Source organism: Rattus rattus, chromosome 1, assembly GCF_011064425.1.
Source record: "Rattus rattus isolate New Zealand chromosome 1, Rrattus_CSIRO_v1, whole genome shotgun sequence".
In the NCBI taxonomy this organism is placed as follows: Eukaryota; Metazoa; Chordata; class Mammalia; order Rodentia; family Muridae; genus Rattus; species Rattus rattus.
Window position 1 is genome coordinate 10,378,469 of NC_046154.1, and position 15,495 is coordinate 10,393,963.

General features: G+C 42.8%; 1 protein-coding gene across 5 annotated transcripts in view; it reads right to left on the reverse strand.

Moving 5' to 3' along the window:
• Positions 1–15,495, reverse strand: part of Rere (arginine-glutamic acid dipeptide repeats) — a 334,126-nt gene that overhangs the window by 244,871 nt on the left and 73,760 nt on the right. The window lies entirely within an intron of this gene.

Sequence of the window (15,495 nt, forward strand, 5' to 3'; positions counted from 1 at the left end):
CCGGGCTGCTACAGGCGCCGGCCCTCGACTGGGGATGCGCCGGGCCCCCGGCCACAGCGCTCACTCGAACTCCTTCAGCCCCAGCGGCCTGGCCAGCACTGCCACGTGCCTGTGACCCAGACTAGAGAGAAAGAGCCGCCGGAGCGCGACGGCGGCCAGCAAAACCCGGGCTGGAATGAGGTCGGTTCCGCACGCGCCCAGGCCGCCACCATGGAGCTAGCACACACACAATGCCTGCCGCAATTGTAGCCTGCCCCGCCACCCTCAGGTTCCCCCAATGCTCCCAGCGTTCCCAACAGCCGGAACTGCAAGGCTGCGTGATTGATGGCAGCTCTTAATAGCGTGGTCAGCTAGAAAATGCATCTGCAAGCAAGATATTAAAGAGGCAGCGCATCCCCGATTGTGATCAGCAGTTCACACATCCTAGAGCAGCCTCAGCTTCAACCAGGAATACTAATGCTAAACTGCCTCTGATGCCTAACAAATGCAGATGACACAGCCATGGTCCACAGACAGCCAAACACTTGTTTCAAAGACCACAGGAGAGCAGCATTGTTTGATGGCAAACATTTCTGACCCCCGTTTTCCGTATAATTTAAGAATTTCTCTTAGTGACTTGATTAAATTTCTCCCAACCGTTTCCAAAAGGAAATAAAGATCCATCTGCTGCAGAAAATGTAGGTTAAGCTGGACTTGATTGAAACTCACCTAATAAAGCCAATAAAAGGCACACTCTTTGTCATGTGGCTTTAAATAAACAACTCACCAGCTAGATTCCAGGCTTCATCATTAACTCAACTTGTAAATTCATCTGAAGAGAATCACCAACTGACAATTTCAAATTTTCTTCCCCAACTCCCAATGAAGTCTATTCAAAATATTATCAACTTGCTAAATTTTATTAAAATTAAACCTAACTTTACTTGTACCATGTACTCTACTGCTTATCAGTAACAGCAAAGATTATTTGGTCCTTATAAAGGAAACATTCTAGGAATTCTTAAGGACTCCAAAAAGAATGTGAATTTAAAGTACAAACCTAGCTATTGACCCAAATTAAAAAGTCACATATTCCACATTTAGATTGTCAATTGGTGTCTTTACTAGTGTACCTTTCACCTTCAAGCAAATTTTCTAAATGGTTTTATGCACGTTAATTCAACTTTTAAAGGCAGAATAAATTTTCTAATTTACTGGGTATCTTTTCTAGGCAGAGAATTTTAGACAAGATTAATTTTTTTTTCCAAACTGTCTAAACAAAGTAGAAGGAAGGCAAGGGTAGAACCCAGGGGCTCTTCCTTGTTGGCACCAATCATGAAACTGACATGAGAGGCCAAACCTACTCCATCTTGAAACCAGCCTCCATCTTAAAGAAAAAAATAGCTTGAAAACTTGACCTGCAGCAGATTCCAAGCTACACCCGCATACCAGGTAGGACCCCACGGCTTGTCCTTGGCAGAGTCACTCCCTAGCTACTTCCTAGCAACAATTAATCAAAGATGAATCTGACTGTTTCAGGTGTACTTTCAGACCGTTTGCCACTGTGTATGGTCTTGCTTCAGAGCACCCACTTGTCGGATTATAATCATTCTATTTATCAGATGTTTGCCAGACCAGACACCCTCTCCATCACCCCCTCCCTTGCTCCTATTGTCCTATAAACCTTGTCCAGCTGAGGGGTCAGCTGCTCCACCTTCCCCTCCTGTCCTGCTGTGTCAGGGTTGGGTTAGAGGAGAGCTCAAGCCCGAGCTTGTAAAGAAAGACCCTACTGTTATTACATTGGAGACGGCTCCTTGGTGGTCTTTTGGGGTTCATGAACACTTCCTAGCACAACAACATGTCTACTGAAAAAGCAAGTGGAGAGAGGACACAACAGTTAAGATGACTGCTCTTGCAGAGGACCCAGGTTTATTCCCTGCACCCAGAAGGCAGCTAATGACAGTAACTCACTCCAGTCCCAAGTGATTTGACACCTTCTCTGGCCTGTGGCAGTTACATACAGATAAAACACCCATACACATAAAATAAAAATGAAGTTAAAAACTTTTTGGGGGGTGGGCAAGAAAGACCATCTATCTACCTTTTCAAGGGAAATCTTGCTCCAAGAAACTGAAGTAACTTCTGAGAAGCTAAGGCAGCAGGCACAGTACCTCTGCTGCCCTTAAGGTGGCCATGAGCAGTACAAACTGGAATGCTCTACAGTGTGAGTCTACATCGGCCACAAGCGCCACTAAACACTACTCCTCAACGAAGCCATCTGAAAAATCTGCTTCATAACTAAATGGCTGAGTAATCGCTATGTATGTCAGAGATCAATCCTAAAACCTACCTACAAAAACTACCCCTGTACTCCTGTACACAGCAAAGCCTCTAGAGGATTTGTTCCCCATCTCTCTCACACACACACACACACACACACACACATCCCTGAGATTAAGTTTCTCTGTGCCAAGAAACTTACAGAGAATATATAAAATGGGAAAATAAGAGTCACTGCCCATAAATCAAATATTCACAACCGACATCTGTGTGCTTAGCACACCAAGTATCTGGTGAGGGCCAAACAAATCTTTCCTGACAGACCCATAGTCTAGAAGGGCTGGTTCACAGTGAGCCTGAAAACACTAATAGTAACTCAACTCCTACATTCTGAGCTCCGACTACACCAGCTCTAGGAGTTCTGCACGCCTTGATAGCACACTATTTTAAATTTGATTATATGGGAAGGGATGATATGCACATATGAAGTCATGTCAGAGGACAACTTAGTAGAGGTTGGCTCTCTTCTCCCACCATGTGGTCCTGGGGATGAGACTTAGAGGTCATCAGGCTTGGCAGCAAGCACTTACATCACTGAGCCACCTCAGAGGCGGGGTTTACAGAACTTCATGACACAAATCCTTTGCTCTTCTTTCACAGCCTCTTCTCATCCACCCACACCCAGAGCACCCAGTTACACCAGTCTTTCCATTTCCCTACATCAGATTTCTGCCGTAAGCCCACACTGCTTCTTCCACTGTAGTATTAATTAATCATCTCCCAGATGCCCCTTTCACAGGCACCAGCATCTCAAATAACCAGCATCTGACAAATGACTCCATCCTCTCCCACCTGTCAAATCTAACACAGCACTACTGAGAGCTCAATGGCTAAGAGCCATTTGCACCAAACCTGACAACCTGAGTTCCGTACTTGGAAACAACACAGTAGAACAGAACTGACTTGCCAGGATGTCTCCTGACCATCCCAAGTGTCCACATGGCAGATATGTTCTAGCACAGCGTAAAATGTTAGAAGAGAAGGAGGAAAAGCCCAATAAAAAGCAAGATCTTCTACCCAAGTTATAACGATGCAAACATTGGTCCTAAAGTGATTTATACAGACCCTGAGACCCAACTAGTATTCTATTTGCAGGTACAGGTTTTTAAGAGTTACTGAGGAGCTAGGAGTGATAGCATATGAGTTTAACTCCAGCACTAGGAAAGCAGAGGCAGGCAGGAAATCTGGCCTCCATAGTGAATCCAAGCCAGTTAGAGCTACATGGTGAGACCGTCTCACCAAAAACACTCAACGGAAAACAGAAGCAGGTCCAGAAGCCACTATTAATTCAAATCAGTTCTTGCTCTTTCTGACATTTAGGCAATAGGTACTCACACTGAGCAACATAAACAGAAGGCAAAAGTTTGAAAGCCTTTGTACATGTATTCAGTCTTCCATGTTATCCTGAATATGAATGACTGTATTGCAAATTCTGCTCAAAGAAAGAGGAATGCAATGAATTTAATGTTCACTTTTTCCCTGTCATGGAAGACTATTCAAAGACTCTTGACTGAAAGTTCCCAGTATGGTCATAGACTATTCCAAACCTCCACACCACGCAAAGCAAAGAATTTGCCTTAAACCTAATTGATATGAGTTTGCAACTAAGGCATCTGCAGAGGGAAGTTAAGCGTTAATATAACAAAACTACACATTTTTCAGGTGCTTTAGCACATGACAAAGACTGTTGCATGGCATGGATGAAACATGCTAGGTACGCCCAGCCTCGCCAAGACATTCTATCCATGACTGCTCTCAGTACAGTGCAGGGCAGGCAGCACTGGGTGCCTACCCGATCTCCTTCTAGCCACATCAGGTATCACCTCCTTTTGCCCTAAGCTCCACTCCACACTAAATCCAGTTCCTGGTTTCCTAATAACCTTCACTTATCAAAACAGCCCTGTCAAATTGAATGCCATTCACAGATCCTGAAAGGAGACCGCAGATGCAGTGAGGAGCAAAGCATTCCATCCTCTACAGGCCTCAGCATGCAGCCAAGTGAGCGGACATCTGACTTTATCCTAGCAGTTATAATTAAATCAAAAGTCTACTAAACTAACATTAGAGCTATGACCAGGAACCGCCCATGGGGAAAATATGAAGCACACTCTGGCAACATCTACATAGGGCCCACGTTATTAAAGACCCTCAACTTCCAACTACTGCTGTGTCTACCCTCTCTAAACTCTGCCTCTCCACAGCAAAGAAGACTCTTAATTGCATCTTAGAGAGATGGGAGGTTTGCCTAGTCCTCAGGATGACTGAAAGAGGAAGGAAGGCTATAGTATTTAACGTGGCATTTTAAACAATGGTCATCACCACCACCACTACCAACAACCACTGACCAGGCAAGGTGATTACTATTTGTTATCCCATCACTTGGAAGATGAGAAAAAGAGAACCACAAGTTCAAGGTTAACCTGGACTTCATGAACTCCTGTAGCAAAAAAAAAAAAAAAAAAAAAAAGTCAAGCATACATTAACTGAATCATCAGTTCTGTAAATACCAGTCCGTAAGGTGAATATTTTTTTTTTAAATATTACTATGTAGAATCACGGCTTCATAAAGATATCTTGTTTCAAAAAATGAAATAAGTAAATAAACAAATGGACTCAGCAGTGCTAACTTTAAAAATGAATAAAAAAGCCAGGAGTGGTGGTATATATCTGTAGTCCCAACTCTTTGCAGGAAGAGGTAAGAGGAACTCTGCAAGTTCAAGACCACCCTGTGTTATAAGGTGAGACTTGTCTTTCCATTAACTAATTAGCTAATAAGGGAAGAGATCATAATTTACTGTAAATATTTTTCCCACATTATGATATCTTGTTTTCAATTTTAACGTTTAATTGCATACATGCGTGCATGCGTGTGCAGGCATCCACAGAGACTAGAAAAGCCAGGCGTTCAGAAGGCAGGGCCCAACAGTTACGGCTCTCCGATGTAAGGACTAGGAATTGACCTTGGTCCTCTGCAACGGCAACAGGAGTTCCCATCACTGAGTCATCTCTCTGGTCCCATAACATCTTCTTTTTTGAAACCTAGAAAAGTTGTCTACACTTTATGAAATAAAACTTATTAAAGCTGCCAGGCAGTGGTGGTGCAGGTCTTTAAACCCAGCAACAAGGAGGCAGAGACAAGCAGATTTTTGAGTTTGAGGCCAGCCTGGTCTATAGAGCAAGTTCGAGGACAACCAGGGATGCACAAAGAAGCCCTAATCTCAAAAAACAACAAGGGAAGGCAGTTTTTCTAATATATGGTCTTATGGATATATATTAGTTAAATTTATGTAAATTACCTTTCTCCTTTCCAACCTACCAAAATGTCACCAGTTTAGAAAATCTTAACCAAAACTGTATTTCTTTCTGAAGTTCTTTTAGTCTTTTTTTCTTAATTAAAATGTTGTATCTTCCTATACAAGAATCTAAACAGCTCTGCTCAATGGCTTAAAGTCTCTCCAGGTTCTCTTCTGTATTCAAATTTGCACACATCTCTAAGACCATGCTTGTCATTTGTCTGATGGTTCATTCTGTTGATTTTTATTTCAAAGAAATGAAATCCTGTTTATAGCAACTTGTTCTCGATTTACACCTGACCATCAGCACCCCAGTCCTGATAACAGTTGCACAGAATTTTACAGTGTGGGAAAAGAGAAATTAGGAAATTCCTTCCCGAAGCTGTTAACAGAGTTTCTGGGTTTGTTTTTCCTGTTATAAATACTCTTCCAACAAGCTTCCATGAGAACTCTTGTTTTGGAGTACAAATGTATTCTACAGAAGGGGAACTAGGGACCTTTAGTTCACCTTGCTAGTCAGAGCTTAAAGGCTGGGCCAGCCACAGTAGGTGCAGGCACATACCTGCGTGCTGTGGGAACTCTCCTGAGTCTCTCACCTTACTAACGGTGTCTTTTGATTATCCCTCCTAATGTAACTAGTCCTAGACATATAAGTAAGTCAGTCTAGCCTTTCCTGAACACATTCTGGTATCTCTCATGAGTGAAAAAGTTCACTATGAAGCTGCTTTGGTGTTAAATTCCACTTGAGCTTGCTTCTTAGCAACAGACCCCTGCGTGCTAACACTAAGATGCTATGGACCTTCAGAAACCACCCCAGCCCAAATCAAAATGGTCTCTAGGTTCCAGTCTCCCCAGAAAGGTTCCAGAGTTCCTGCTGATCTAGCACTAAGTGGTGACAGCTCCTCGGTAGGTAAAGGTGCTGAAGAGCAGAAATGTAAAGCAGTCCATCAAGCACCGGGTAATGACTATGTCCACAGAAAACCATGACCACACCTGCCACGACCAAGGAGTGAGAAGTTTATGTAATTTGATATCGTCATTTTAATATTCAATTTTGCACTTAGTAAATAAACTCGCGAATAAATATAAGTTAGATAAACAATATCGCAATCCAAACAACAGACTTTCTCTTTTGTTTTTGAGACAGGGTCTTGCTGTATAGCCTTGCCTGGACTCAACAGTTCTCCTGCCTTTGTCTCCTAAGAGCTGGGATTAAAGATATGCATCACGAAGCTCAGGTCCCTACTGGAGGAAAGTCATTAGAAATGGCATCAAACTATAAATATTTACATACAACATGAAGGCTAGATACTAATTAAACTTTTCTTTATGTTTTATACTAATGGAGCCCCAAACATATGTCACATATATTAAACAAACAATAAGTATTTAAAAGTATTACACCTCGGGAAATCTTAAAAAGTGTCAACATTACTAAAACATATTCTAGGGAAGAATCAAAAATCAGGTGTGTTATCAGCTTGTCTGTTTACAAGAAGGGAGAAGTAAACATAACCAAAGGTCAGCAGGAAGCACAGATCCCAAAAGTGAGCATCTCCCCCCAGGAAAGCAAACAAAGTCCTAGGGCAGCTCTAGGCAGCTTCCTACCTGCCTGTGTTTATTCACTCTGAGACCGAATGACAGACAAGGGGCACTGAGAGGAGAGGCTGGGGATGCTCAGGACACATCTTGATGCTGGATGGGATGTTTAGAATGAAGCCCTTGAGTGTCTCAGTGGGGGATCCAGCAAAGTTTACTAAAGGAAAATAAGGAATACCAAGCCCCAACCAGAATCATTACACCAAGAACTCAAAATATCAACCAGATATTTGTAAAATCAAAGTAACATATACGAGCTTGAAACACCGCTTCTGCCTTTTTGTTGTTCCTCTGGTTTGTGATTTTTCCAGTACTATGCCTCTAACAAACTAAAGTCTCTTAAAATAAAGTCACCTTCATCTTTCTCAGGAAAAAATACTTATTAAATGTTCCAAAAAAAAAAATTAAATGAGTACTATTTACAAGGTTCAACATCTCAGGGAGCACTACTGAGTCAGTAATTCTCTGCATAAAGAACAATTACTTCCCTACAGGAAATGTCTGACTAGCCTAATTCAAACCATGCCAGGATGCATTGATTAAAACAAAGTCCAAAACCAGGGTAGGAAGAATGCTTACAAAAACAACACAGAGCAGCTCCTAGTCTGTGCCCTGAAAGAAGCTGAGAGGTGAGGCTGTCAGGAAGACAAATGCTCAACACCTATTCTGGGAGTTTAATCTTTAACTGACCAGAAAAGACAAATATTTAAATCACAGGAAATTCTGTTTCATACAAAGAAAGACTCAGGCGAACTTCTTGTGTTTACACCATTTCATTAATCCTAACAACAAAACCAAACACTGATCATTCCCTCCAATCTTCAGAGCAAGCTGGCTGGCCACAATGGAAAAGCACGATAGCCATGGCTGGCTGAGTATGTGTGTCTAAAGGATCGCAATGCAAGCTGTGTCCCAAGTCCTGAAAGGAAATGATTGCCCCATGCCTCCTTTGCAGTCTCTCCAGGTCAGGGCAGGCCCTTCCTTCCTTCCTTCCTTCCTTCCCATGAGTTTCCTGACCTGCCAATTGCAGGAGACACTGAACATGGACATACGGTAGGGACTCACCTCTTTCTTTATCTTTTGCTGTACACCAAGCAAGTATCACATGGGGAGTTCTGTATTTTTTGGGGGGGAGGGGGCAGGGGGCAGAGGGGCAAGGAGGGAGGAGGGAGGATCTCGGTAAGTTCGAGGAAAGCCTGGTCACATAGTAAGTTCACAGCCAGGCAGGGCTAGAGAGACCCTGTCTCAAAAAAACAAAACAAGCAAAACAAAATGAGAAATCCGGTGCTATTCACTGAGGAATATTTATCAGCACATGGCCTCATAGTCCCAGCCTACAACCAAAGAAAGCAAATACTTTTATTATTCGTTTTTTCCAACCAAGGACTAATTACTAGAAAGGAGTTAAAATGATTCCCAAACAACTAGAAAAGCACACCGTCCAGAAAAACTTTATTATAAAAACTGAACCATAAGTATTAAAGGCTCATCTTCAACATTATAGGAAGAACAATTGTCTTTTATAATAAAAGCTTTTAAAAAATTCATAGTAAAAAATGCTATGGCTTTTTAAAAGCAATTAGAAGTGAGGTTAAGAATTAATACTAGCCATTGATTGCCTGCTCTTAATTGTTATAAAGGGATTGGAGAGCTTACTGCTCTTACTGAGGACCAGCACTCACAAAAAGGCTCACAGTCTGTCGCCCTCCTCTGGACTCTGCAGGTTCCTGCACTCATGTGCTATACATAAACTGAAGACACAGGCATATTCTCTCTCTCTCTCTCTCTCTCTCTCTCTCTCTCTCTCTCTCTCTCTCTCTCTCACACACACACACACACACACACACACACACACACACACACACTAGGCATTTTTGGTAACCATTATATAAGTATTTGTTTTGTTTGCCTGTAGACAAGGTTTTGATGCATCCCAAGTTAGTCTAGAACTCTATCTCCCTATGTGGTCAGGAAAGACCTTGAAGCTCCTGATCCTGCTGCCTCCCTCAGAGAAGACTGGCATCTGCACGCCTCTTTACTGCTTACCTCTACCACAGCTCTCTCTAGGAACAAGGCTCGACCTACCTCTGCCTTACTCTAACATAATCTGACCAAAGGCAATCCCTTAAACAAGCCATCCTACAGGCTCCCGAAAGCTTGTGGTTCAGTGTTCACTGTGCTACTGCTGAAACTGGAAGACACTGAGCAATGCCTTAAGTTTATTTCCACAGCCAGGCAAACTGGCTCGAATAAGAGTATAAAACAAAGACACTTCAGAAGCAAGCAGGTGCAAGGCTGGCCCAGTCTATACAGCAAGTTGAAAGTTAGTCAAGTTACTATTTCCAAGGACAAGAAAATTCTGTCCCCCTACAAAATAAATACAACTCTCTCTCTCTCCTGCAGCCAAGCACAATGCCAAAAAGAGGGGAAGGCCAAGGGAAGACAAAGCTGTTCTAGATAAATGGTAGAAACCATCAGGAACAACTTCAACAGTACAGTAAGCGCCACCGTCACCAAGGAGGCAAACTCCTACATCTGAAGTCTGCAGCTCACATGCAGAGCTGGAAAAGAACAAGTCACGCATGCATGCATGCACTCACACACACACGCACGCACCTACGCACAAGTTTTCAATAGAGGGTTTTTCTTTGTAGCCTTGGCTGTCCTTTATAGATCCACTTGCTTCTGATTTTAACCAGTACTCAACATCATAGTGAATATAAATATTGAAAAGAATCTAGAATAAAATGAAGTTATATATACTATAATACTTAATGTGTTGAGAATAGGGGATGAAGACAAGCCTAGGGTCTCCAGCACGTTAAGCCAGCAGCACCCTATCACTGAACAAAACCCAGTATTTTCACATAGCATTATTTGCTCTAAAACTGGAATTACAAACAGTTGTGAGTGGCATGTGGGTGCTAGGAATCAAACCTAGGTCCTCTGGAACAGCAATAAATGCCCTTAACCACTGAACCAACTCTCCAGCCAGATTTCTTTCTTTATTTTTTTATGAGAAAAGGGTTAGAAGTATCACAAGTTTAGAACTATTATTCAATAAATAAAATCCAACTTTTTTTTTTTTTAAGAAAGTAGCAATTTTTTTTTAAAGAAAGTAGCAATAATCTATTAGGAGCTGAGAAAATAATTAGTATTTGTAATATTCTTAGAAGCAAAATTTTTTACTGTTTGCCTCAAACATAACATGGTGTATATATATAACTCTCACTCTCCCCCTCCCTCACATCCCCAAAAGCAATTATTTACTGGTTATGCATTTTAAAGGTTTCTCTTTCCTTTCTCTGTAGGGCTATCACAGTGACTCAGTTCACAATTTCACTATCTGTCTGGTGTTTACTCCTGTCACAATTAAATGACTCAAATAGGGGAAATGTATCATCTCACAGTCTGGACAATAGAAACCCAACATTAAAATATCCACAGGGGGGTTGGGGATTTAGCTCAGTGGTAGAGCGCTTGCCTAGCAAGCGCAGGCCCTGGGTTCGGTCCCCAGCTCCGAAAAAGAGAAAAAGAAAAAAGAAAAAAAAAAAAAGTAAAATATCCACAGGACTGGTGTTTTCTGAGGCTGTGAGAATAGATCTGCTTATAGGCCGCCAGCCACACTCCTTGATTTTGTGACTCTTAGGCAGATATGGCTGGGGCATAGTTAGCACTCCATAAATAATATTTATATCATTATCACAAACAACAGTTTTGTTTTTAAAATAACATCAGTGTCTCATGCCCACGGAAGGCAGAAGAAGGCATCAGATCCCTAGGAACTGGAGTTAACGAATGGCTGTCCTCTGAAAGAACTGCCAGTGCTCTATCCACTGAACCATCTCTCCAGCCTCAACAGCTGACATTTTAAACAGGAAAGGAGAATTAACAGAATTGAGATTTGGCATGAAAAAAAATTTTTGGACGACAATGCAAAATTTGATATGACTCTGGGTAAGCAAAAGCAGAGGCTGAAAGGCAAAGTTATGTTGTTGAGTTGGGCCTCCAGACCCAGAGGACCTACAAGTCTTCTCTTGAAGTGCCTTTGTTTTGATCATCGCAGATCTAATTAGCTAAGATGAAGTCACTGAGTGAGTCACACCAAGATGACAGACACTGTACAGAAGGGGGATTTACACAGAGGTGGACATTAGAAGGAATGACAAAACAGAGACCCATTAAGAAAATACTGCTATCTAAGAACTTCACAGAGAGACTTGAGAGATGGCTTGCTGGTGAAGAGCACGTGCTGTGCCTGCAGAGGACCTGGGTTGGCACCCACTACCCACATGGCAGCTCGCAACCTATCTACACACCAAGTTCCAGAGACCTGACAGTTCTTGAACCTGCTGGCGCCTGCAGAAGCATGATACACATAAGACCATGGAGAAGGCGCCTGCAGAAGCATGATACACATAAGACCATGGAGAAGGCGCCTGCAGAAGCATGATACACATAAGACCATGGAGAAGGCGCCTGCAGAAGCATGATACACATAAGACCATGGAGAAGGCGCCTGCAGAAGCATGATACACATAAGACCATGGAGAAGGCGCCTGCAGAAGCATGATACACATAAGACCATGGAGAAAGCACTTGTATAGACACATAAATAATAAAAATTCCTTTTAGGAATTTTACATGTAGAACTACGCTCCTATAGATGAATAATCTACTATATCCGTGTGTCAGTGTGCGAACCAGGAGACAATGGTGCGAAACTGCATCTGGTCAATGCGGCCACCTAACTGCACAGCCAGGATTTAAACTGGCCCTGCCTGCCAAAACAAAAGGCTATCTGGCGTAATAACTCAAATAATCAGTCGATAGAGGCTTCTATCTCTGACCCTTTACCTGCCTATCACAAACCAGTCAGAGCTTTCGTTAGATCAAAGACAGGGTGCTAAGTAGGAACTGCTGACCTGCACTTAGGGCTGTCAAATCCTGAAACCCCTACATTAAATTATCCTATTGATCAATTAAGGTATCCATTACCAAAATGGAGGAGAACAGCAAATAAAATTACAAAATGACAACTTAGAGGAAGAAAACCTAACGACTTAGCCATATACGCCCTTGGGTTGGAAATAAGAATGAACAAACACTTCAGGGTCCGAAGGGTTTTCCCAAGACCAGGGCAGCAGTGATACCGCCTGTGGTTCATCATGAAGCATGCAGACTCTGTGCTCTCCTCCTCCGGAAAACACAGAACAACCTAAGCAGTAAGTGAGCTTTCAAAATGAGGAGCAGTGACTCTAATGGGGGAGGGGTGCTTTAAGTGCCAGCCAGTCTTAGCCTCCCCACCACCCATTAAGTATGTCCCATGACACCGCCAAATACAGCCTTTAAAGAGTTCACCACTGATTAAACTCTTCTACAGCTGGATGACTTAAAGCTCCATTAATCCAGACTGTACTTTAGGAACTGGCTTGTCACAGCCAGGATCAAGAGAAGTAAGAGTTATTTAAGTCAACCAACTGCCTACTGTGAAGCAGGAGCAATGTCCGCCATGCAGTACTCAGTGCCAGCAAAGTCTAACCAGGAGGCTGTGTTTAAAACCAAACACGGGGGAAAGCCACTCTTCCACAGAGGGCAATCTGGCTCTTTCAAATAAAAATAAATAAAAAGGCTTTGTTGCTGAGAACACATAAAATTTGAGACAACCTGCTTTCCGGGTCTGGGAGATCACTATTTCCACACTGCACAAACCAACAGGAAAGAAGGCCCTGAAACAGAACCAGGCTTCCTGGCAGTGAGGGACTGAGCAAAGCAACCTGCAGGGCTGCAGCCGCCTCGCTGGCCCACAGTCTGCTCAGCCTCGCTGGCCCACAGTCTGCTCAGCCTCACTGGCCCACAGTCTGCTCAGCCTCTGCCCAAATCCCACTCCGACACAGAAAGGTAGCTTCAGATTTTACTAACTATAGGAGTCCATTTTTTTATTCTTTTATTTTGTAATATGTATCAGTCTTTTGCCTCCAAGTGTATCTATGAACTTCATGCCTGGTGCCTGTGAAGGCCGGAAGATACCAGATCCTACAGACCACAAGTTACTGATGATGTGAGGCACCATGTGGGTTCAGGAAACAGAACCTAGACAAGCAACAGTGCTCTTAACCACTGAGCCATCTCCCCATCCTAAGAAAACCAGTTTTAATCTTGTTCCCTCCCAGTATTCTACCTGTGAACCCAAAAGTTACCATTGGAAACTGCTCTCAACTGGAGACACACTCAGTGAACCTGTATTTGATCCTGACAGCACAGGACACAATAAGATGTAACATGTATATCATCGCGTATACTAACAAGTATATTTATCCTTTATGGTAACAAAAGCAACCATATTTATATGCATAAACTGAAGTTGGCACTTCTGGGTAAATACAGAAACCATCATAGCGTATAGGCTGTACAGAGGTAGACAGTGGGCCATGATGGTTTCTGTATATACAATAACTGTGAGAGTGGATTTAAAAAGGAAAAGTATTTTATGATATAGAAAATTCAAATGTTAATGTTCATAGATAAACCTTTATTGAAAATGTTCTTGCCTGTTCCTTTACTTATTTGCTTATGGCAACTTCTGTATGTCAAAGACAAGGTTGAAGGAGGCTGGAGAGATAGCTAAGCCATGGAGAACTGGCAGCTCTTACGGGGGGGCTTGCATTTGATCCTGAGCACCCACAAGGAAGCTCACAACCGTCCTTAACTCCAGTTGCGGGGAATCTGGGGAATCTAATCTCCTCGGGTACCAGGCCTTCACATGGTACACGGAGATGCATGCAGGCAACACTAAAACATAAATTGTCTTTAAAATAAAAAGGGGCGGGCGGAGGTTGCTGGGCATAGTGGCACACACCTTTAATCCCAGCACTCAGGAGGCAGAGGCAGGTGGCTCTCTATGAGTTTGTGGCCAGCCTGGTCTACAAAGAGAGTTCTAGGACACCCTGGGCTGTTATACAGAAAAGCCCTCTCATAAAAGACAAAGAGGCAAAGGGGGTTGGAAAACTGAAATGCAGACAACAGAGTCTGCAAAGCCCAGAATATTTACTCTCCGCTCCCTTTGTGAAAGGTTCTCTATTTGTAGACATTGTATAAAGAATAGTCAACTTCCTTTCTCCAAAAGCCTTCAAACAACTTCCCTTTTCACCCCTTCTAAGAAAAAATGAATAGAAAGGGTAAAGGGGCATGAGGGGCACACACAAGGGAGGAGGAGGAGGGGGAAGGAACGACGATAGTTTATGTACTTCCTGTGCATGAGGTGTGGGAAGAGACCCAGAAACAAGTAGTCCTAGTGTTCTGAAGCTGCTCTCTAATACCCATAACCGAAGTGAATGGTACATGGGATTACCTTTTTAACTCCTAATTGGTTTCTTTCCAAAGACATGGTTGTACCTGTTCTAGGTCTAACAACGATTACACAGGAAATTTCAGTCTGAAAATATTAATATGCTCGAACAGGCAGACTTCCCACAAGGATGATAAACTTGAATAGATAAAGCAAATAAACATAACTCAATAGTTTCATGTCAGCCAGGCATGGTGGCACACATCTACAGTCCCAGCACTTAAGAGGATTGAGACAGAAGGACCAAGAGTTCAAAGTCGGGGTTGGGGATTTAGCTCAGTGGTAGAGCGCTTGCCTAGGAAGCGCAAAGCCCTGGGTTCGGTCCCCAGCTCCGAAAAAAAGAAAAAAAAAAAAGAGTTCAAAGCCAGCCAAGGCTATGTGAAGTTTCATCCAAAAAAAGGAAAGAAAAAGAAAAAGAAAAAAAGAAAAAAACAAAAAACAAAAAACAACTAGACCATTTGGAGCTAGAGAGCTGGGTCGGTGATTAGAGCAATTTCTGTTCCAAGCACCCATGTCAAGACAGACCACGAGAGCCTGCAACAACAACTGCGAGGGATCCAACACTCTCTTCTGGCCCCACACAGCTGCACACATGCTGCCCTCACGCGCATGCACACACGCAGAGCTCGTTTAGAGGAGGGCAAGATGGTAAAGGCACTTGCCACCAAGCCTGATGGCCTAACCTAGATCCCTTGGGACACACATGGTGTAAGGAGAGAACTGACTCCCACCAACTGTCTTCTGACTGCCGTCGTTCTCTACCTACGGTTAGGTTGGTTATTACACCTAACAAAGTCATGGCCTAAAAGAGTTATAAAGAAACGAATCGCATGCTTGCTTCCCCCCATAACTGTCTGCTTATGTATATTTTCTAAATAAATAATGTAATAATTTTTGAAGGCTCATTTAGACTTCAAAACAGTTCTTTCCAGACAC